Genomic DNA, 24605 nt, shown 5'->3' with positions numbered 1-24605 from the left:
GTACATAGGAATCTATCCATTGCTTCTGTTTCCATCGCATCAGAGAACAGGTTCTAAAGCAGGTATTGATGGTCTTCTGCATTTCAGTAAGATCTGTCCTGATCTTACACTTTTCATTCCAAATTGCATAAATTTGAGTCTTATTTTCTCTTTTTCTGATAAGGCTGGCTAAGACTTTGTTAATTTTATTTAATCTTTCAAAGAACCAGTCTCATTCATTGATTCTTTGGATTGTTTTCTTAGTCTCAATTGCATTAATTTCTGCTCTTATCTGTATGATTTTCTTTCTCATGCCATCTTTGGGCTTGATTTGTTCTTCATTTTCTAGTAGTTGAAGGTTCAACATTAGGTTTATTTGAGCTCATTCTGTTTATCTATTAAGATAATTAACCTGCATTAGCTATTTTACTCTCATTGCTGAGATAAAATACCTGATGCCAAGAATTGAGAAAGTGAAGGTTCATTTAGCTCACAGCTTGTGGAAGTTTTAATTCCATAATCAGCTGGTTCCAAGGCAGGGTGGCAAGTCAGAGGTGCAACCGTTTACGGCAGCAGAAGACAGCAAAAGCAAAAGGAGGAGTAAACAGAGAGAGCAAGTTTCTTCCCTCCTTTATATTGTATGCAGGTGCCACAGCCCAGGGTAGATATAGCACTCACACGTATAATCCCAGTATTGGACCACGAATAAATCACAAACTCTAGAAGTCCACATGGCTGCATGAGGTTTTATGGAGACATGTAGATGCAAACCTTAGCATTACTGTTATAAATTTCCCCTTTAAACTGTTTTTGTTATATCCTATAGGTTCCCATACGCCGTATCATTTAATTGTAGATATTGTTTCATTTTCTCAATTTCATCTGTAACCCATGTGGTATTCAGGGGTGTTATCTAATTTTCAGGTGTTTAGGTAGTTTTTCTGGGTTGTTTTGCCCTTAATTTCCAATTTAATTTCACTATTGACAGACAACACTCATGGGGTAATTTCTATTCCTTTGAGTTTATTAAACATGCTCTGTGGGCTAAGATATGGTCTATTTTAGAAAATACCCCATGTGTAGCCAGAGGAATGTGTATTTTGATGTTGTGGTGTAGTACACTCTGTAAATATCTACTAAGTCCTTTTGTTCACAGGTTTTGTTTAGTTTTCATGTGTCTTTGTTGATTCTTTTTGTCTAGTTGATCCGTCTACTTGTGACCATGGAGTATTGAGGTTTCCCATTACAATTGTGTCAGTGCTTATTTGATTTTTCCAGTCCATTAATGTTTGTTTTGTGTAGTTGGATGCACTAATATACAGTGTTAGCTCTTCTTGGAGGTTTTCCGTAGCAAGTACATATTGGCTTTCTTTGTCTCTTTTGATCTATCTTTGCTTGAAATTCATATCATCTACAAAGAGAATAGCTACTTCTTTTTTCTGGGTTTCTGTCCCATGGATATTATTTTCATCCTTTGACTTTAAGTCTATGAACATTTTTTGCATTACGTATGTTTCTTGTATGCAAGATATTGTTGGATTTTTCTTTTTGATTTATTATATCAGTCTGTTTCTTTCTTTCTATTTTTTTAAGATTTAAACCTGCTTAACTTTATTGGAATCAGCTGTGCTGATTACAGGATTACAATCATTAGGGGACCTCATATATTTTAAACTACTGATAATTTTTCTCTAGCCATCTGCCCACCCTAGCTATCCATTTTGAAAACACATGCCATGAGTCACAAGAAATACCGGGAAATTTGATAACTCCATGCAACCAATTCAGACCACTTTCAGTGATGGTTATAAGTGGTAAGTACTGGCTTATCCTTCTCATATTATTTTCCTGTTGTTAATATTCTATTTTTCCCTCTGTTTAATTGCTTTCTCTGCCTGTTGGCTTCTTTGTATTGATGTTCTTTGAATTGTGGTCTTAGTTATTTCTTTCTAAAATATCCTTTAGAGCATTTTGCAGAGTTGATTTTATGATAATAAATTTCTTTCATTTTTTAATGGAAATATTTTATTTCTTTATTGATTTTGAAAGATAACTTTGCCATGTACATCAATGTGTGTTGGACACTATTTTCATTTAGGGCTTGAAATACTTCACTACAAACTCTCCTTGACTTCAGGATTTGTGTTGAGAAATCTGCTGTGATTCTGATGGGCTTTTTAATAGGTGGTTTGTTTCTTTTCTCTAACCATTTTTAACATTTTGTTCTTGTGCTAAGCTTTTGTAATTTTGATTATTATCAAGAAATTTAGAAATCTACTTCAGAGTAGATTTATTTTGGTCATGGGTATTTGGAGTTCTATATGCCTCATTTACTTGTTTATCAAATTCTTTACCCATGTTTGGGAATTTTTCTGCCATTTCTTCTGTGAAGAGGATACTTCAATGGTGTTTATTCTGCTTCCAGCTTTCTCATTGACTCTAAACAATCTTATGTTCTTTATTGCTTCATTTTGTAGCTGTTTTGTTGCCTTTTCATGGTCTCTTGCTATCTTGAAGACACCTTTCTTTCTATAGTCACTAACTGCAATGCTGTGTTTAGACCCAGTATTCTAATGTTGTCTCAATGAATTCCAATGCAAATTTTAATCTCCTTGATATGTGTTTGTGTCTATTTCATGGCTTTCACTTTGTTCCAATTTTATGCATGCTTTTCTAAGCTGTTCTACTGTTTAAAAATCTGTATCTACCCTAGATTCACTGGGCATGTCTTTCAATTTTATCTTCATTCCTTTTTTTTAACCTAACAGATTATTTTCTGACAAAATTACTCTGTGGAGCAGAGTTTCTCTCTTCCTTCCCCCTACTTGTTTGTACCATCCACCGTTCTTGCCCAACAAGTGTAAATCAAGACATTCTTCATATAGGAGTCATTATATTTTTTGTTCTCCTTTCTATATGAATTTAGATTACAGTAAAGGACATGTATGATTCATATTCTGACTGTCAATCTTTGGCACTTTAAATTACAGTCCCTTACTCAACAAATACATACTTTGGTTTATGAAATAATGGTCAACACACTATAGTCATTTTACAATTGTAAACATTCAAAATCATATTCAAGAATACATTGATTTTGGGCCAGGGAGATAGCTCAGTGGACTAAGCACCTGCTTTGACAATTGCAGGGACCACGGTTCTATTCTGGATCCCAAAAGCCATGCTGGCCCCATCCCAGGGGCATGCTGAGCTGGTGACTGAGTCTGGGCGTGGTGGCGCATGTCTGTAATCCTAGCACTGGGGAGGCTGAAAACAGGAGAATCACTATGAGTCCAAGCTGCATAGTGAGACCCTGTACCACATACATAAAAGAAAGAAAGAAGAAAGAAAGAAAGAAAGAAAGAAAGAAAGAAAGAAAGAAAGAAAGAATACATCGATTTCATACTCAAAACTCCTCTTGAAATATTTGGGCATTTCAGCTGTGTATTCACTCTCTGGTTTACATATTACATTGTCAAGTCCTTAATGAGAATTCTCATTGAACCCTTGTCACATGTGAATTTTAATTAATGAATACTTTATTTTAGTAACTTTCTATAACTTGCCTACATAGAAAGTCATTTAAAAGTATCCCCAGATTAGAGAGATTCTGGCAGTAGAGAGAAAGCTGAATGGGATCAGTGGACTAAGTAATACTGTTAGATTTCTTACGATCCTTTGGCCATGGATAAACTATTTCACATCTTTAAACATAGGTCTTCTCATTTTTAAAGTAACACATTTGAAAGCAAACTTTTCTAGCTCTAACATTTTATGTTTTTTTTAATGCAGTGCTAAGGAGGGATGGAACCCAGGGCTTTGCACAGGTTAATACATGCTAAGTAAATGTTCTATCACTGAGCTGTACTCATAGCCTACATCTCATCATTTTGTAGTCATTATTTTTACTGTTATCAAAGTCTAATTTTTATTCCTACAAATTAAACATATATGATTTAAACAAGTTGGCAAAAGGGCCAGATAGTAAGCATTTGAGGTCTGGTGAGCCATGCTGATTTTGTGGCAACTACTCAATTTTGACATTCTAGTGGAAAAGCCTCCACAGGTAAAAATAAACAAATGGTCATAGCTAGATACAAATAAAACTTTATTTACAAACATGGGCAGATATTTCACTGGCCATAAGTTGCTGAACCTTGGTATAAAAGGCCAAATATTTTAGTTCTAAGAGCCTACTATAGTTAATATCAGTAGTTTTTATGTTCTTCACCTCCCCACCCCTAGACCCTGCATCTCCAATTTTTCTTCCCTGATGCAATCACTCTCAATTCTTTAATTTTTTCCTAAATAATCTTTGTATCTCTCAATGCTATGTATGCAGAACAATTTCTGCCTAGAAAGCTTGAAATGGTTTAACAAGCCCTCTAGGTGTCTTATTAAATTTTGAAAACCTGTTTCCAGAGACTTTTCTCTGTTTTATGATCGCAAATATACTTACATATATATATATATATATATATATATATATATATTCAACATATTTATTGAATCAATGTCTACATATGAAGAAATGTAAAATTATTTAGACTTGCTGATTACTTAAAATGTGTTTACTTTTACCTTGTGTTACTAACCACTTGTGTTACTAGTCTCTTCTGTTTTATCATCTGTTCCAGAATTTTTCTAGAACCATAACTTCTTCTTTATCTTCATCTTCCTGTTTTTAGGAAGCCTATTATACAGAAGCTTCCTGAAAAGTCGTGCATAGAAAATATGTTTTTGGAGTTCTGCAGGTCTGAATATGCCTTTGTGGTGGGAGGTGAGAAAGTCTCACTAGATATTTGAGGCTGACCTTGAACTCACTATACAGCAGGATGGCTTTGAACTTGAGATTCTCCCGCATCAGCCTTCTGTTTCCTGGAATTACTGGTGTCTGTCACAATGCCTGGCTTCTCAAAATGTCTAAAGCATAATGTCACAAATTCAGTTGGTGGTAGAATTCTTGATTGGAAATTGATTGCCTTCAACATTTTGTACTTGTAGTTTCTGTTGTACTTTCTTTTCTGTTAATAAGTTTAAAATGTTAGACCTGTATTAGATTGCCTTCCCACATTCACTTCCTTCCTTAGAATCTTCTGTGAATGCCTTGATCACAGCTTCTCTATGATCTCAGGTGGTTTTGTTTTCCTCCATCACAATGACCACTCAGGGGACCCTTCCAATCATGTTCTTAAATTCTGGGACAGCTTTTTCAGTTGCTTCAGTGATGGTTTCCTCTCATTCAATGTGGTGTTTTCTTTTTCTACAACTTCCTCCATATATTTGTTCCATCTCCTGTACAGACATTTCTTATATGCTTTCTAGTTTTTGTTTATTTTTTTTTTTACTTCTACCTTCTGAGAACATTTTTCAACATTTTACCTGATTGAATTTTTGCTTTCTGTGATTTTGTTGGGAATGAACCATATGAAATGATCAATATTGGTGGTTTTTCATTTAAAAATGAAATATCATATGCTTGATCATAGCTTCTCTATGATTTTAGGGTGGTTCTATTTTCCTCCCCTAGTCACTCAGGGAACACTTTCAATAATGTTCTTCAATTCTGGGACAACTTGATGGTCCCAGACTGATAATTTTAACTTCCAAAAACATGCTCTTGCTTTCTTAATTTTTTCCCATTCACTTCATGAGTGCAATGCCTTTCCTTATCTCCCTGAGAATATATTAATGGTGGATATTTTATATACTTTCATCTCGCTGTGATGTCTTTCTTTGCAGTTGCTCCTTCCTGCCTGATTGTTCTGCTCTCTGCCTTCCTCATTAGATGTTTTCCTCCAATGATACATCAATATCAGCAAACATTTTTACAGCACTTAGTGTCAGGTAGAAAATCTTTTAAGTGACTTACACAAGAGTCCATTTCATCTTCATGACAATCCGATATGCTAGAGATGAAGAAACTGAGGCTGAATTGCAAGAGCAAAAGCTCTATGCCCATGAGTGAGGCTGGTTGCCTCGGCTTTCACTGAGAGGCATGGAGGCTGTGTGGTCAGCAGAATAATGGTACCGTAACTTCAGGAAGCTGTGTTCATGTTCCAGGCATGGCAGGAGGGGACTTTGTATGTGTGACTGAGTGCAGGACTTTGTGATGGGGAGAGTATACAGCTTTACCTGGGTGAGTTCAATGTGATCAGACTCTTATACTTGAAACAGGTAGGAGGAGAAGAAGGGTGAGAAAAGTGTGATGCTGAAGCCAGAGGTTGGGGTGATACGGGTGCATAAGTCAAGGTATGCAGGTCAGGTAGTGTTATAGTCAGGTAGACAAGAGAAAAGATTTAATACAGGACATATAATTTATAGGATTATTTAATAATATTCACCCAAAGACTGAAATGCAGAAGAGTGCAGGAGATCTCTCCACATACTATAGATCCAAAGAATCCACATGAGCACCTGGATCCCATAGCAATTTCCTGTACAAATCCAGCTGAAGATCTAGAGCCCACCATAATATCCTCCACGAGTCCAGCTAGAAGCCTAGAGCCCACAACAATGTCTCATGCAAGTCTGTATCGAGGCTATCAATAGAAAACAGGTTTATTTAGGTCATAGAACTGGCATCTCTTCTGCGCTGATGAGGACCTCATCTTGGATGGTACCACAGGGCAAGTGGAGGATGGAAGACTAGAAGCTAGAATCTTGTGAGATGTCTCAGTTACTCTCAAGGATCTGGACCAGAATGGTCAGTGGTGGAAACTAGAAAGTCTGTGCCAGCAGGATGGAGGATCTGAACTGCAGGCAGTAAGCTATTCTCATGGTAAGGACCAGAGCTCTGCAGAAAAAAGTCCACAACCATCCTCAGCTATAGGCATGACTGGAGCTAGCTGATAACAGCTGAGTTCATATCAGGAAAACCATCATGACAGGATTCTCCAGGGGGGAATCAATAGGAGAGCATCTCCCTCTCCATTTGTGCTTTAATGCTGCTGGCAACAATCCTCAGGTGGACCTTCTGCACCTAACACTACCCTGACTCAGTTCAGCTGGGTGCCACAAATTGACTATTAGTGCCTTCCCAGCACAGGTAGCCTCCAGAAATAGAAAAGAGGTTTAATTAGGTCACAGTTCTGGCATAGAACTGGCAGCTCTTTTATGCTGAGGAGGACCTCATCTTGAATGGTATCACAGGGCAAGTGGAGGATGGAAGACTAGAAACTAGAACCTTGCAAAGCATCTCAGTTACTCTTCTCTCATTGCTGGGACAAATACTCAACACTCAAATGAAGGAAGAAAATGTTTATTTGGCTCACAGTTATCGGAGGTTTCAGTTCATACTCAGCTGGCTCCAACGCAGAGCGGTACATAGCAGAGAGCAACCTATCATGGCAGTGGCAAAGAGCAAGATAGCAAAAGGGCAGGAGCAGTGGCAACAATGGCAACAGAGAGCAAGTCTGTCTCCCTTATATTGCATTCAGACTATAGCCCCCGGCTGGGTGTTGTACTCACACCCATAATCCCAGCAGCACTCACACCCATAATCCCAGTGGATCATGAGTTAATCACAAACTCTAGAATTTTGCTCAATGACTTCATGAGGCTTTGGGGGGACAACTAGATAAACCATAACACAAGGGGTGTGCCACTGTCCTTCCAGCACCGCTTGTTCACCTGGGATTTCCTGCAAGAGCAATAAAGTGCTCCCAGGAGCAGAGCATTCATCCCTGTACAGACCTAACAATCCCTCTGGGCTACGGGGGAAGCACAACAGCAAGGCACTTGCCTCGCATGCCCTAGGGCCTAGGTTCATTCTCAGTACAGCAAAAGAAGCAAAAGATGCAATGGCCTCCCACTAGGCTCCACCTTTAAAAGTGCCACTACCTCTCAGTCATGCCACATCGGACACCAAGCTTCTAGCACAGAAGCCTTCCAGGAATGAACTATATCCCAACCAAACCACTTTTCTAGATTGTCCAGAAGAAGAATTTTTTTTTTTTATTTTTTATGGCTAGCTCAGGTTGCCTTAAGGGCGGGTCTCATGCGGCTTGTGGAGCAGGGAATTGAACTGCAGTCCCCTGTGCCTGACTGAGTTTGCTCAAGCAGGTGCTTTAAACAACAGCTAATCCACAAGCCCCCATAGATTGTCCAGAAGAACACAGTCCCTATGACATCTTCATTTTAATCCAGAGAGACCTAGTTTGAACTTTTGATCTTTGAAATTATAAGAAAATACATTCATGTCCTTTGAAACCATGGTTTGTGGTGATTTTGTACAGCAACAGGAAATGAATACATAGCCTGTCCTATGACAAAAGGCCCAATATTATTTTGCTTAGGTTGGAATAATTTCCTAGAGAAGAATTTTCTATTCTCCTGCCTGCATGTATGTATGGTTTTACCTGCTTTCTCTTGGTATCCTTGTCTTAAACTTATCCTGAAGTAAGTTTAAGAAAACTTACCCCTGAAAACTTACCCTGCATCTAACTTCCTTAAGGGAGGGACTCTCTGGTGGAAGAGAGGAAGCTCCTTGTCATAGTGACTGATGAGGGAGAGCATGTGGTATACCAGCTGCTTAAACCTTCAACTGCTTTCCTATCTTTTAAGTTCCATTTCATGTTAATTTTCTAGGGGTGCTATAATAATGGACCATACACTTGGTGGTCCACGTAACAAGAATCAGTTTACTCCATGCTGGAGGTTGAAAATCTGCAAACAAGTTGTGGCCAATGGTCATTTTTTCCGAGGGCCATAAGGGATGACTGTATTCTCGTCTTCCTCTGCAGATGACTATCTTCTTGTGTCTTCACTTTGTCTACCCTCTTTCCATGGGTGTGTCCAAATTTCCTTTCTTTTTGGTTGTTATTTTGAGACAAGGTCTCACTATGTAATTCAGCCTGGTCTCAAACTCACTATGTAGCCCAGGCTGGCCTCGAGCTCCAGGTGATCCTCCTGCCTCAGCCATCTGAGTGCTGGGATCACAGCTGTGTGCCACACCCAATTCCAAAATTTTTAAGAACATCAATTATATTGGATTAGCCCCTACCCTAAGGACTTATTTGCACTTAATTTCCTCTTTAAGAATCCAACCTCTAACTACAGTCACAATCGGAGGAATTGAGGCTTAAATCTTCAGTATGTGAACCTGGATGGGGGACACAATTCTGCCCATAATAACCCCCTTTATTTCCACTTCCACAGGTAGCTGGGACCACTCATTCCTGAGCTGTCTGAGAGACTTGCTAAAGAATTCCCTTTGGCTCCTTGGTTTCTTCTACTAGCAAGCCTGGCTTGCCAGGGCCATATTGAAAGGATAGGTATTGTCCACAGCCATATGTCAAACACATAATATAGTTAATTTATATAAGTAACAAATGTCCTATAAAATATTTTGTATTATAACGCAAGTATGTTTAGCATGCAGGCCACAGGCTGTACTTGCCTGCTGGGTTAGGATTTGCCTATTTCCAGATACCAAGTCAGTTTCTACTCGTCTGCCTGCTTTCCCACCTACAGCACCATGTTACGACATTATCTTCTTGCATTTTCTTTGTGGCTGCATGTCTTAAAATACATCCCAAAATTTTGCTGGAGGCCACTTTGGGATAGAGCAGAAATAATTGCTGTGTTTTAAAGGCCCATCTGGCACTGGAAGATCTGGTTATTAAATTAGTACTGTGTGTTTCAACAGAATTACTGTGTCTTTCAAAAAGGAAATAAAACATTTGAAAAATCAAATTTTCTCAAAATTTATGTGGGGTTTTGGGGAAGGTGAGACAGGGTCTTTCTATACAGTTGAGGCTACCCTTGAACTCACTATGTGGCCAAGGTTGTCCTGAAACTATTGATGATCCTCCTGCCTTCGCTTTCCAAATACTGGCATCACAGGTGTGCATCACCACACCCAGCTGGGATCTTCTAAAAATGAGGCAAAATATGTGTAATATTCAATTTTCTTTCAATAGTTTAATAAACCTACCAGAATATTTTTAAATTAGTGACATGTCTCTTCACTTCAATCATTTTTTCCTTGGTTTTGCCATCCTGGGGATTGGACCCAGAACCTTCTCACCAAGCAACATCCCCAGCCATGCCTATGCCCCTTTTCAAAATTTTAAGACAGGGTCTCACTGAGTCACTGAATTGCCCAGGGTGAGCTTGAACTTGTGGTTGTCCTATCTCAGCCTCCTAGAATGCATGCATTGCAGATGTAAGCCACTGTGTACCGTTTTTGAATTATTTTAATTGAGATCAGTATAACAGAGGATAAAAGGGACTGGTGATAATTACAGGGAGAACAAGTGGCAAGAACATATTAACATGTTTTAATCTCTATTTAAATGACCAATTCACTTAGTCCATGAGAAGTGTATTTTGAACCCTTTAATTTCTTCTCACTGGTCCATCAAAACAATGGACTTCATAAAGATGGAATATTCCTTGAGGAGGCAGTGGGAATATTTCTACCGGCTAAGCTATAAGAAGCACACAGGAGTTTCAAATGATCTTTCAGCCTAAATATCATCTCTTCAGTCATTACAGTATCACAGACTATTGGCAGTAACTTTAGGGCCTTCCACATTTTACAGAGATATCTCAGGTTTTGAGAAAAAAGTACTGTTCATACTATAATTGGTCCTACTATTTCTCACACTTTTCATCAAGTAAGTTGGTATTTCATCTAGCTGGAAATTGAAACAACTTGCCATCTTTCTACCACTTTTCCTGGTCCAAATCTCACATATCCAAAGTGTATAACATATCTAAAGCTATACTTTAGTCAATCTCTTTTTGCAGGCCAATATGACATCTCTGATTCTCAAAGTGTAGTCCCTGGGTTTTCAGGTGCTGGGGTCTTTTTCTAGAGGTGATTGCTGAGTTCTTTCTGTCCTGAGAAAAGAAGTGACCAAAATAAGGGCACACAGTAACAATGTTTTACATCTATTAAAGGTAGGAAACAAAATAAGCCCTGTAAAGGCAAAGAAAAAGTAAGAAAAAAATGCACTCTAAAGCATGAGAGTAAAGTACTGCAGAAGACTATGGTAGCAAAGTGTTCAGTGCAGACTGTCCTTTTTTTTTGTATCACCTACTCCTCAGGCTGACATCAGGTCTAAGCCATCCTGTTGAAAATCTGCTTGAGTTCTCATGAGAAGTGCAGGTGCAGGGCTTTGGAAACTGTTCTGTATGTGTGTCCCGAGATATTACAATTAGCAGACCATTTCCCCAGCCAGATTTTCTAAACCCTAGTCTCCTGTCTCGCCCTGATGACAAACATCACCTAGAAACTTATGAGAAATGTGGATTCTAGGGCCATGCCCAGATCTACAGAACCAAAAGCTCTGGAGTAGAACCTAGAGTTTTCACAAGCTGTCCGTGAAAATATGTTGTACAATCCAGTAGAAGTTCTACTTGTAGAACCCAGGAATAAAGTTACTATTTCGGGAGCTGGCATGGTGTCTGATGTCCTAAAGATTCTCAGTATCTCTTTCAGAGAAACAACTTAAGAAAGTCACATAAGGCAGGATTTTGAAAGAGACAGGATATTGGATGTAGTATACATAAATATATATTTAATGATTTATAAAGGATCAATACAAGACACCATCAGGCAGATGGCTAATGACTCTTACACAACTGTAGTTAAAGGGGCCTTGTCGACTCTGTGATAAAGTGTCCTTTTTTCAGTGCCATGTTGTGATAAATAAGGTAACTTTTAAGAAAAACTTATCTCTGAGGAATGAAAAATTTTTAACTGATAATTGGCCTTTTCTGGAGTCCCTGGATAGAGGAGTAGAGCTGCACAATGATTCTCTGTCCCCTTTGTCTCCACTGCACAGTTCTCTTCACTCTCTAATGACCTCACTCTGCCTTTGCTTGCTTGATTCCATGAGTACTGTAAAATCCCTTAGCAACAGGAGGGGTTCAGATATTAGATAAGGAGTTTGAAGGCTTACAGACGGCAAGGAAGGCAGTGCCAGCTAGTAGAAGCAATGGCTGGGAAGATGACCTTTGATCACTGAGGCTTGTAGCAAACACAAGGAAAATGCAAAGCCTGCAGGTTAAGCCCAGTGGCTTTCATGTGAGAGAAGGTCACTTGGGAAGGACTCCAAAAGATTTGCGGAGCTGGGAGCTCTCACCAGAGTGTAGACAATGAGCCCTAGAGAATGACAAACTTGAATTTCTGGAAAGACCTGGTGAGCTCCTCTTTTGGATCAGCTGGACACCAAGGGGGCCTGGAAAGCTGAGTGAAATGTGTCTGTTCAGTTGGAGGTGTCACAGGGTCCCTTCTATGGGTAGGTCACTCATGGTCCTTTATGTCCTGTAGATGTTTTAAAAAAATTCATATCTTTGACCTGGGACAATTAGCAACTTTCCAGCTGTTATGTCCCTATCCTCTTGTGCTAGCAAATCAGTGCTTCCAAAAGAAAATTACTGAACACATCCCAAAACTCTGCCTTGGAGCTCATCAGGAGCTATTGAAGATGACTTGGCCTTCACCAACTGCTTTTAGGAATGAAGCAGGGGAGGATGTTAGGTCCTCAAAAGTAGCACAACTGGTTTCTGCCCCTCTCCTTGGGTCACACAGCCTTGGAAACTGTGAACCCTGGCTACCCTGGAGCAGTCATGGGGAAGGCAGTGTGGAGATAAATCACAGAAATGGACAGGGCTATTGATGGGCACTCAGCTATCTTGGGTTCCAGCTGCTACTTTTCAGTCCGAGTAGAGGTGAGAGGAAGGAGTTTTGAGAGCGCCAAATCCTAACCACTAGACCACCAGGGAGCATCACAGGAAGAAGTTTTGAGATGCCTCCATTCCCAGTCACCTGATTGCAGTCACATGAGAAACCCCATGTGAGATGCAGGATCACCTAATGAGCCACTCAATCCCTGGGCAGTGAGAAAGCAGGGTAACAAACAAATGTTGTAACATGCATGATTGGGGTATTATGTGACATGGCAACAGATAACAGCCACAGCAGCTGGGCATTATGAAATGTGATCAAAGAATAAGGTAAATGTTTATGCAAGAATTTTATAAATATACTATAGTAAAAAATGTCATTAATGCCCCCTCAAAATCTATGTCCCTCACTTCAAACACACTTACCCAATTATTCTTGCCACTTTCTGAAACAGTTCTGGAAGTCCTCTTTCATGAGTGTCTTTATGAGCTGTAATAAAAAAAAATTCAATGAATGTTTCTGCCCTTCCAACAGAAAGACAGGCTCATAAAATCATGAGTATTTCCTGCCTACCTTATTCACCACACCTGGCACTGTTACTCTAGCCCTTACCCAAAGTCAAAATGATCATGAAAAGAAAATATTTTGAATCTATGCAGGACATTGAGGCAGCCATGATAGTGCAAAGACATTCATGAAAGAGGAGTTCCAGAACTGCTTCAGAAAGTGGTAAGAATGATGGAATAAGTGTGTTTGAAGTAAAGTGGAGTATTTTAAGAGGAATTAATAGCAATGTATATTTTACTATAATAAGTGAAAGAAAAAATAGTCACCATATTTTATGATCAAACCTAGAATTTATCTCTTGGGTTTTGTTTCATGATATCGCACTTCCTGAGGAGGGGGTCCCCCTGACTTTGTTCTGTGGCTGCTCTTCCACACTCCTCCAGGCATTCTGATAGTTGGGTTCCCTGAACCCAGATCCTCTTTCCCTTGTTGTCCCTTTCTTTCATTTGCATAGTTCTGATGACTTCTCGGATCCCACTCTGATAAAAGATGATGCAGACACTGCTGAGAGCCCCACCCTGCCCTTGTTTCCAATTCTGCTGACAGCCAGGTGAGACCCTAACTTGTTCAGGTCACAGCCATTCATCAGCAGAGTGCTCTGAATCAGATTTAGTATAAATCAACCAGTAATTGGTTTGGGGATGTGTGTGTGTGATCATTTCTTCCATTCTGGCTCATGAGATGAAAGGGGAAGGTGCTGGGGAGTTTCTCTTTCAGTATAAATAAATGTTAAAATATCAAAATGGTGACTGGGAAAATCTGACTGGCATGCTTTCCCACTTGTTCTGGGCTTGATGTTCTGCTTCGAAGGTGAGTGGTTTCTCCACCCCTCAGGCACAGAGCCAGCACCCTAGGGGCACAGGATTTCAAGATAAGATGAGCTTTGCTTCTGGACAGTGTTATCACTGCCCAGATCTAGCCTTCCAACTATTTTATTTTGTTTTAGATATTTTAATGGGAGAAAAATAAACTCCATAAAGACAGTGTGTTATTCTATCCTAATCTCTGGTTACATATTACAAATCTGAGGGCTGCTTCTCTGGTTCTGGTCTATGCTACTTCTACCTGCAGATAGCTGTGCCTTGTCCAACATTTAGCTGCCTCTGCTGTTTTTCTAAACACTGTATGGTTTCGGTTTGAAAAATACTTGTAAGATTTCTCTGTCTCTGGAGCCCAGAATATTGTCAGGATGCTTCTGGGCAAGTGTCATTGCTTTTCATTAGTCCTATCTGGACTTCACTGAGGCCTTTGAATCTGCAAACTGCCCTTTCTTCAGACAAGAAAAATCATATTTTATTATTTTCTTAATGATTAACTTCTCTTTAGTCCTTTTTTATTTTCTTTTTTTAAAGAATACAAAATAGTAATAGAAAAAAAACAGCATTAGAAACTATACAAAATTTCACCAAAGTTATAGGAATTGAGCAATGGCTGCTGCACTGCATGATGTTATCTTCAGATTAGTTGTTTAGGGGCCAGTGAGATAGCTCAGCAGACTAAGTGCCTGCTTAGGCAAGCACAGGGACTGGGATTCGATCCCCAGCACCACATGCTGCACTGGTTCCACCCCAGGGTGCACTCAGCTGGCCACCAAGTCTGGACATGGTGGCGCATGCCTGTGATCCCAGCGCTGGGGAGGTTGAAAACAGGAGAATCACTACAAGTCTGAGCTGAATAGTGAGACCTTGTACCAAATACATAAAAAAAGTTAGTTGTTCAGGTCACCAGATATAAATATGCAAGTTTGGTTTAAAGAAAAAGGAGAATGTTTTCTCTCCATGTGACTCTCCTTAGGCACACTCTACATCATCGATCACTTTCCTCTGTGGCCCCGTAATCTCCTTGCACAAAAAATTTGGGACATCACTGAGTTATAGGATGTTACAGTACAGGTTCTCTTATGTCCTGAGTCTTCACTGTCACTTAGAGAGAAAACATTTTCTCAGGCTCTCACAGAGAGCAAGTTGGTCAAGCAATGCCCATGATTCATCCACATGGCTGACACTGACAAAAGATTTACAAACTGCTGTACAGGGTTTCAGGGCAAATCCCGAGGGGATTTGACTGACCTTATCAGATACAAAAGTTACATCTTGTTATATAAGTCTTGCTTTATCTTGGTCTTAACCATCCAGCAGAAAAGTATAAAAACAAAGTATATAAGGTAAAGTCATACTAATATGCTGAGCTGTAAAAGGCTCAAGTCAACAACTAACATTGCCAGTTATGTGGATAACCCACCACTATAATGGACTACTGGACTATATTGAATTATTTTGCTGAATTCACGCACTAACAATATTTAAATGGCAATGGAATACCCATCTGTGACAAAACAAAATAAAAAAGGAGGATATAAATAAAGGACCATTTTGTAGTGAAAAAGATATATATCCGTATATACAAATTAGTTAGGATAGATATACAGCTACTTTCTCTTAGTTCAATTAGGAGAAATATTTGTACTAATAGTGTTTAGACAAGATATAATATCTGCATCTTCTAGTATGAATAACTACTACAAGGAAGACAATATGTGATGTATTAATTATGTAACTGTCCTACTAACCTGTTTTGAAACTGTCTCATTGCTATTTCTTTATCAATAAAATTAATTTAAAAAATAAAATAAATCTACAAGTCAAAAAAGAAAAAGAAAAAAAACGACAAAAAGTTGTAAGAAATTCAAACAAAAGTAATAAGAATAAAAAGAAAAAAATTAAGTATTAACTGCTTCTTTCAAAATATTTAGTTTTGGCCCAGGAGATAGCTCAGTGGAATAAATGCTTGCCCAGCAAGCACAAGGTCCTGAGTTTGATCCCTGGTACCAAGGGTAAAAGGTCCCCAAATCATTAGTCTTTTTTCTCCTTTAGTAGAACTCTGACTAATTACATGTGAGATTTTTGCGCACTGTCTACATGTATCTTATCTAGTTCTCTGTAAGTTCTGTTTTGGTATCGTTTTTCCAGAACTCTTTCATCTTCCCAAATTGAAATGCTGTATACACTAAACAATCTGCACCATTCCTGGAAATCACGCTGCTACCTTGTGTCTGTATGAATTTGAATATCCTAGAAAACTCCCATGAGTGGAATCCTGCAATCTCCATCCTCTTATATCCACTACATTTTACTTCGAACAATGCCTTCAAGGGTCACCTATATTCATCATTTCCTGTTAAGGTTAAATAATATTCTACAAATAGCACACATTTTCTGCATTCCTTCACATGCCAATGTACACTTGGGTTATTCTCACCATTTGATTATTGTAAAGCAGTGATGGTGAACCTGTGGCACATGTGCCACAGTGGGCTCTTCGCTGGCACCAAAAGCTCTAAAATGTTCACCATCACTGTTGTAATGAATGCTAGTATATATACACGTGTGTGTGTGTGTGTGTGTGTGTGTGTGTGTGTGTCTGCGTTCTTTGCTACAATTACTTTTGACATATAAGTGAAATTTCTGGATCATATTTTATGTTTCATTGTTTTAAGGAATTCTCATGCTGTTTTCCACAATGGCTGCAAGAATTTCAATTCCCACAAGCAAGCACAATGACTCCAGTTTCTCTACACTCCCTTGAAGACTTCTGATTTTCTGAGATTGTTGTGATTTGCCTGGATTTGTTCTATAATAGTCATCCTGATGGCTGTAAATCGCAGTTCATTGTGGTTTTAGTTCATGTTTTTTTAGTAATATGGCATCTTCAGTCCACTTGAAGTTCACCATTCTGACTGGTTCTCATTGGTTCTTCTATTTTAATTTTTTTCATGTAATCATTGATGATTTGTGTGGTCACTATATATAATGAATAGAACCATAGAGTAGGAAACAAAACACATGCATCCTATTTATTTATTTGCATTGAGTTTTTGAGACAGAGTCTCAGTATGTAGCTCAGGCTGGCTTTGAATTCATTACATAACCCAGGCTGGCCTCAAACTCAGGGCAATCTTGCTGCCTCAGCCTGCTGCATGCTGGGATTATAGGTGTGCACCACCATACCTAGCTGTATCATTTTCTAAAGTCTGGAAATCATTTATCTTCTTTTAGTTCCAGAAAATCTTTTTATAAAGCTAACTATGAGTTTAAAGGTTCTCTTTCCTCTTTTATTCTCTCTAGTAATGTGTATGAAATAATGATAAATATCATCTACTACTATTTCCTGGAAGCTGTTCTAGGATTTCTGTTTGACATCTCTCCCTAGGAACTGGGCTCCATTTGCTAAATGCTCACCTTCCATAACCAGGGGAGCTATTGGTATGCCTCCTTTGGACTCCTATGGGAATGTGGTGACCCTCAAACAGGTCAGCAAAGGAGCAAGCCTTTCTCTTCCTTTCCTTTCCCTCATGGGCTATTAGGCCTCTTCACCTCCTGTTACATTTTTTTTCTCCTGTCAGGGATGGGAACAATTAGACCCACCTGATCAGCTGGTGCCCTGTAGGCCTTCCAGAAGAGAAAGAAGCAGGAGTGCCTCATAGGTTAATACTGTACACAGAGGTACATAACCCACTTCCCTGGCAGGCCTTCAAGCATGAGCAATTCAAGAAGGCTCAGTTCCTCATATTACTTCTCCTCTTTTTATTAGAACATAGTGTGGGCATTCTGTTCCTGATAAAGGAAAATTGTGTGCTATGTTTGCAAAGGTCATTGCACAACTGAGACCTTCTGGTGACTTCAAAAGTTAACCTGCTGCTCTCTCTATTCATTCTTCAGTGACAAGGAGGTGGGACTGGGCCCTGGCCACTCGGGGAGTAGAAAAAAGGGTGAAAATATCACTGGCAGGAGGAGCAACGATCCATGGCCAGCACAGACGTTTCACTTTGGCCAGAGGGAATGGCACTGCTGGAACATGAAGGGGAGCCATCAGCCTCTACTGGGGGCTTCAGAGTGTATCTGCAGTATCACATGATGGGCAGTTTCATGTTTCCGCTCACCTGGACTATGGGTGTGAGGCACTTGGCCCGACATTATTTTGGGTGTTTTTCTAGGAGGTTAACATCCAGAGGAGTAAATTGGGAGATACAGAACACTCTCCATAAGGTGAGTGGGCCTCATCCAATCACTTAAAGGTTTAGATGGGATGAAGAGGCTGACTTATGCTGCCTGGAACCCTTCTCCCCTGTTGGTGGGAGTGTAGACTGGTGCAACCAGTATGGAAATCAGTGTGGAGATTCCTTGAAAAACTAGCACTAGAATTTGCATTTAAAATAGATATTCCCCTCTTTGTATCTTGCCCAAAGAATGAAAAGCATCATACTGCAGGAACATGTGCACAACCATGTTTATGGTACCACAGTTTGTAATGGCTAACTCTTGGAAACAACTGGAAGGTCCATCAACTGGTGAATGGGCAAAGAAGATGTGGTTCATTTTAATCCAGTGGAGTACTGCTTTGCCACAAAAGGGGTAACTCAAGACATTTCTCAGAAAATGATTGCACCTTGAGAGCATACTATTCAGTGAAATAAATCAGACACATACGTTTAAATATCACATTGTTTATTTGGAGTGAAAAATCCAAAGGGTAAATAAGGATCAAAATGTATAATACATATTGGAAATAGGAAGAAAATATCCAAGTAGAGAGGGGAACTACATGAGAGGAGAGCAGCAAAGGAAAGAAGGGATAAGTAAAAAAAAAAGAGAAAAGAAGAAAAATATGGAAACAAAGCTTTTCTAAATAGGGAGGGAAGAAGGGGTTAAATGGAGAGTAGGGAAATGAATAAAAAAGAATAAAATTATATCATGTACAGGTACAAATTCTCTATGATGAATGGGATCACTATACATATCTAAAATGCACCAGTAAAACATGATGAAAAATACTAAAAGCATACAACCACCACCCAGATTAACAAAATAGTCCTGGTTATTATTGTGTTTCACTGCTTTGGAAAATAAGGACATTTTCAGATTTGTTTGGTGGTACTAGGTACTGTTTCATTGTTACTTCTTTCTCAATAAAATTAATATATTAAAAAATCTCTCTTTTTTCAAGTGATTATATCTGGTATTTTGTTGTAATAAGGGATAACTGACTAATAAGCCACATTTGTTTTTTAATTCCTTTATCTGTTGGATACTTTTTTCTTGGTTTTAGATGCTATAAATGATGCTTCCACGAACACTCATGTACAAGGATTTTGTTCATGCGTATTTTTACTCGCCTTGGGTGCAGGGTCATATGAAAACTATGTTTAGCCATTCACATTATCACAATATGGCAGTATTTAAAAGTATTAGAAGGAATGAATATCTGCAATGGTAAGCAGGAACACTGAAGCAACGCCTATGATTTCGAAGCAGATTTATTTATGTCAATGGGCACTGATTGGAATCATTTCCCAAATATCAGGTCCTGATTTTTTGTGGTCTAGATATTATATGGGATAAGCAAACAGGAAGTACAGAGGCAGAATGACTTGTCAATTGGGGGTTGGTTTATGCAGTGTGCATCATCATAACCAGCTATGCATCACGGTGACCAGCTATTTCTAAGAGATAGGAGCAACTGGATCCGGAACAGCAACTGTTACCTGGGCAACCAAGAAACTGAAGTATACTGGCTGAAGGGGGCATTTTCTGCTATATTTTACCACTTTTTATTGATCTTCGCCGATCTTTGCTGGGTATATTATATGGGATATTCTGAGACCAGACCAAAATAGAATTCAGGCTTGTCTGTTCTGTAACGTTACTCTGACAAGATAGCATGTGAGTTAATTTGATCTAGGACAGTGTCCAACTTGTCTTGAATGCTCATCAAATCTTGGTCAAGTGTTTGATTGATTGTTCTGTTCTGTTGGGGACAATCCATAAAGTTTAAGGCAAAAATATCAAAAAACACACAGCTAGCAGGGCTGGGAAAGCAACCACTGGGGTAAGCAGCCTGAAAAGACACAAAAATCAAAGGGAATTGAAATGGAGCAATCCTGTGAACTGTGTCCTCAGGCTTTAGTCGCGAATGGACTGATCAGTGTGTGTTGTCTCTTCAGAGTGAACCTCAGAGGAGCTGTCCAGGTAAGTATTGTAGCTTATTTAAGATTGAATTTGTGAAATTTATGGAGGTATTAATATGTACCTTGGTTATATGTGTGTGCAGGAAAGTCTACAGATATAGCTTGTCTTTTAACCACATACAAGCTGTTTCTGTAGGGTTATGCTTTATTTTTCTGTAATCTATCTATATATCTTTACGTGGGGATAGCCTACTATAATGCATGAGGTCAGGGCCAGAGACACACATGCTGAAGCCTGAGCTGTCTGCAGGGGTTCAGGTGCCGGTGCTGTGGCTTGGGATTGCAGAACAAATGGTGGATCTGGCTTTGATTTTCTGGCAATACCAGGTAAAGATTTTCTGGCTGGGCTGATGTTTGAGTCAATAGGATCCCCCAGGGGGCTTAAGCCTCTGGACTGGATTATTGTGTTTTGTTGGTGATAGGTTTCCAAACAGCAATTTGATGTGCAGATCATTCCTGCAGGAGTTTTGGCCAAAATAGTTTTGTCCCGGTGACTACAGTATGTCTATCCTGTTGGACTTCATTCTTAACAGAGTTACTTCCACGCCTAACAGGGTGTACTCAACATCTGTCAAGGGGTCCATTTATTAGAACAGTTCACTCCTATACAGCATGCGGCACCTGGATAGTTAGGTCTTGGTCTAAGGTGAGCTTGTCAACTTTCTGTTTTTTTTTTAAATTAATTCAACAAGTATTTATTGCTGTTAATGTGCAATAAACTGTGTGTAACTGCTATGTGCCAGGTACTGTCATTAGGTATTGGGAATAGATACAGTGGTGAAGACAGGCCAGGTACCTGCTCTCATAGAGCTTTCATTCTAGTGTACACTCTAGCTTACATTTCAGTAGTAAGTAACATCATAATATCAAAATTAATAAAAGCACCACAATGAAAACAAATCATATTACCCTAACTGTTAAAAATGAAACCACATAATATTCAAAATTTTATAATGACATATAACAGATAAAATAACTTTATATGCTGTTAAAACAGATTTTAGCTCCCAGTTAATTCAACTTTCATAGCATATACTACAAGGTAGGAAAGAAAAACATAATCCATTTACATGCAAATAACCTTTGACACCTCTGGTCAAGTCAGTAACTTTCAAGTGATCCATTAATTTCTTTAAATGCACCTTTTTGCTGGCCAAATTGTTAGCTTTCTTGATTAGAATGACAGTGGCTATTAGAGCACAGAGGCAAAGGGGGAAGGCAGCCCTTAGAGGCTGTAATGGCTGATACACTGTGTCAACTTGAGAACTGAGAAGTTTAGCAGCTTAACTAAGTGACTAGGCAAGAGGCCAGAGTCCTCACTTTGCAAACATCCTGAGCTTGTGAAAGAGGAGAGCATGGAGATGGCCTAGGTAGGTACCTAGCACACAGTCTAAGGGAGGACAAGAAGCTTGATTTCCCTCTGTGCTTTTGCTATTTTCCACCACCTTGAATTGTTGCCATGGGCCATGGGCCACTCTGCCATGGAGCTAACAGATTATGGACTGAAACCTCCACAAACTGTGAGCTCAATCAGGCTTTTTGTCCTTAATTTTGGTCATCAGGTATTTTGTCTCAGCAATGAGAGAAAAATACTTAAGACAGAGGCCACTGGGCACTTCCTAAGATTGACAGATTAAATAAGTAGATAGAATCTAGAAGCTTTAAGAGAGTTTTGGGGCTTTTTTCTTATAACCAGTTTCTGTCAGTTGTTGTAGCAGAATTTTGTGTCCTTTCAGCAGGCAGCTTGAGTGTCATTAATCAGAGAAGTTTTCCCCAGATACAATGTCCATTAATCTCACAGGATCTCTTTTGGCAGAATTTCTTTTCAGTGAGGGTTCGTTCCAGTGGTGGGGACTTTTGACTTTAATCAGGCTTGGTCCCATCTAAAATATGGTAGTGTTCTTTAGTATTAAACAGAATCAGAAGGAGTTGCTGATGGTAGAGCAGGAGATTGTGGTGCAGCACACAGAATTTATGGTGCTGGAAGCTGACTAGCTTGGTATAAAAGAGATGTCCTCCTAGGCTGTAAGATTGTGCCTCGCGTAAGGGGCAAGTGACTGGAGTCCCAGTTGTCCCAGTGGTGATAACTTTTTAATAGAGGGCACATTTAAAGGCAGAGAGTTCTGTACCATTGTCTACAAGGAAAGTCCCGGGTGTTCCCTCAATTTTTGCAATGACCATTGGTTCTCGAGGGCCCAATTTGATACAGCTCAGCCTGCCCTATCTTTCTAGGCTTGACAGGGCACAACTCATTTGTCAGGGCTGACAGCCCAGTTTTTCTTCACCCAGAATGTGGAATTCAGAAGGAATTGTTGACAGTTATCTTGGGTGGGTATTAGAGGATGTCATCTGGTCAGGGTAAGTGAGTAAGCAGAAGGCTCTAGAGGCTGGGCATCTGAGGTCGAATGCAAGCAATGGCTAGCAAGAATGAGTTCAATTGTCTGGAAATAGATGTACAGATGGAGCAGCCTACTGCTTCCATTGTCCATTTCATTCATGCACACATTCACTCAGCAGGCACTCAGAGGTTAAATGTTCAACACCCCTTCCCTTGAGGGTAACCTTAATTAACAGAGTTGATCAAGCTCTCTTCTGCTTGAATTGAATGGGACTGACAGACTAAATGGTGTGACCCTGGGGAGATCTTACTGGAATCAGGTAGACAGGGAGGCAGGCAGACAGACAGACAGGCAGGCAGGCAGGCAGGCAGACAGACAGACAGACAGACAGACAGACAGACAGACAGACACAGACAGACACAGACAGACACAGACAGACAGACAGACAGACAGACAGATTACATCCTCCCTTTTGTGTCTAATGTGAGCTGCTTGAGCAGGGAGCCAGGAATTCTCTAGACCTCTGTGAGTACATGAACAATCTCGACTCTTATATCCGGTGGTCTAGGGTTTATATAAGATAAGCAAGCAGGAAATACAGAGGCACAATGACTTGTCAATTAGGGATTGGATTATACAAACTACATCATAGTGACCAGCTATTTTTTTTTCCAAAGACAAATTTTATTGAGCCCCTCAGCTCTAGTTCTCTTTCTCCTACAGTGTCTGGGTTCCACAGAGTCACCCAGTCCTGCCAGCAGCAATAAGACCCACTTTGAGCCCTGCAGGGGCATCTCTATGGATGGCTGAGAATTAGCCGAAGTGCTGGTGATTACCACCTCCAAAGGGATGCTCCACAGGATTGTTGGCCACACCATGTACACGTGGCCAGCAATTCCTCTTCACCTTGAATTTGTGGTAGGCTCACCAGCCTTTAAGATAGATTCATCAATTCTGCCACTGCCAGCTACTACACCAACAACAGCTCTCTTGGCAGAAGAGATGACCTTCTTAGAACCCGAGGGCAGCTTCACTCTAGTCTTCTTGGTTTCAGGGTTGTGGAACATGACTGTGGGCTAGTTTCCAGAGGCTGGGGCCAGCACACCCCGGTCGCCAACCTTCTCCTCCAGGCAGCACACGATGGTACCCTCAGGGATGGTGCCCACAGGGAGAACACCGCCAATGTTGAGTTGGGCCTTCTTGCTGCAATACGTGAATTGGCCCATGTGGATGCCCTTGGCAGTGATGAACAACTCGGTAGCCTTCTTGAATCTGTACAGATCCTGGAAGACCACCTTAGTGAGGGGTGCCCCGCAGCCTGGGTCATGGATAATGTCCTTCACGATGCCCTTGATGTAGCTGTGTCATTCTGTGAAGTGCACAGTGCATAGACGAGCAACGCCCTTGCGATGCCTCATGTGCACGAGAAACACAGGACCAGAGCCCTTCTTCTGTCCATGGATCACGTGGCCCTAGACAGCTGGTCTGTTCCCAAGCATGGCCGAAAGAGTGACCAGCTATTTCTAAGAGAAAGAAGCAACCAGAACTGGAATAGGACAAACATATAGAAAACATATGTACAGAGAACCTGAGCAAATAACAAACTGAAGTGTACTGGCTTGGAACACGCATTTTCTACCACGTATCAAGTTTGTTTCTAGCTTTCAGGTCCTCACCAAATGAGGAAACATAGAATCAGAGCTTCCTAACATATGAATTTATTTACAGTTGTCTTTCCAATATGGACAATCAAGTTGGAATGGCTTCAGAAGTACTAACACCAGCTCAGAGCATGCATGGAGCAAAATGGTGCTGATTCTAAATCACAGGTAACTTTCCTATCCTTGATTCTTTTTTTTGGGGGGGGTGGTGGCAGGGTCTCACTGCACAGCCCAGACTCGGGGTGGGGTCGGTGCAGCATGCAGATTGAACCCTGGCCCCTGCATTTACCTAAGCAAGTGCTTAGTCCACTGAGTTATACTGCCAGCCCTCTATCTTTGATTCTTTTTTTTAATTTTTATTTATTTATTTGAGAGAGAGAGAGAGAGAGAGAGAG

General features: G+C 40.0%; 1 long non-coding RNA gene and 1 pseudogene across 1 annotated transcript in view; one reads left to right on the top strand and one right to left on the bottom strand.

Moving 5' to 3' along the window:
- Positions 1–18289, top strand: part of LOC111817761 — a 24856-nt gene extending 6567 nt beyond the window's left edge. Inside the window, exon 3 of the long non-coding RNA XR_002821884.1 lies at positions 17905–18289. This is a non-coding gene — a long non-coding RNA (uncharacterized LOC111817761). The remainder of the gene's footprint in view (positions 1–17904) is intronic.
- A 5001-nt stretch (positions 18290–23290) lies between these two features.
- LOC101568697 overlaps positions 23291–24605 on the bottom strand; it is a 1701-nt pseudogene continuing 386 nt past the window's right edge.

Source organism: Octodon degus, unplaced genomic scaffold (genome assembly GCF_000260255.1).
Source record: "Octodon degus isolate 3935 unplaced genomic scaffold, OctDeg1.0 scaffold00069, whole genome shotgun sequence".
Lineage (NCBI taxonomy): Eukaryota > Metazoa > Chordata > Mammalia > Rodentia > Octodontidae > Octodon > Octodon degus.
The sequence above is the reverse complement of the archived record's forward strand: the minus strand, read 5'-3'. Positions and strand labels throughout refer to the sequence as shown.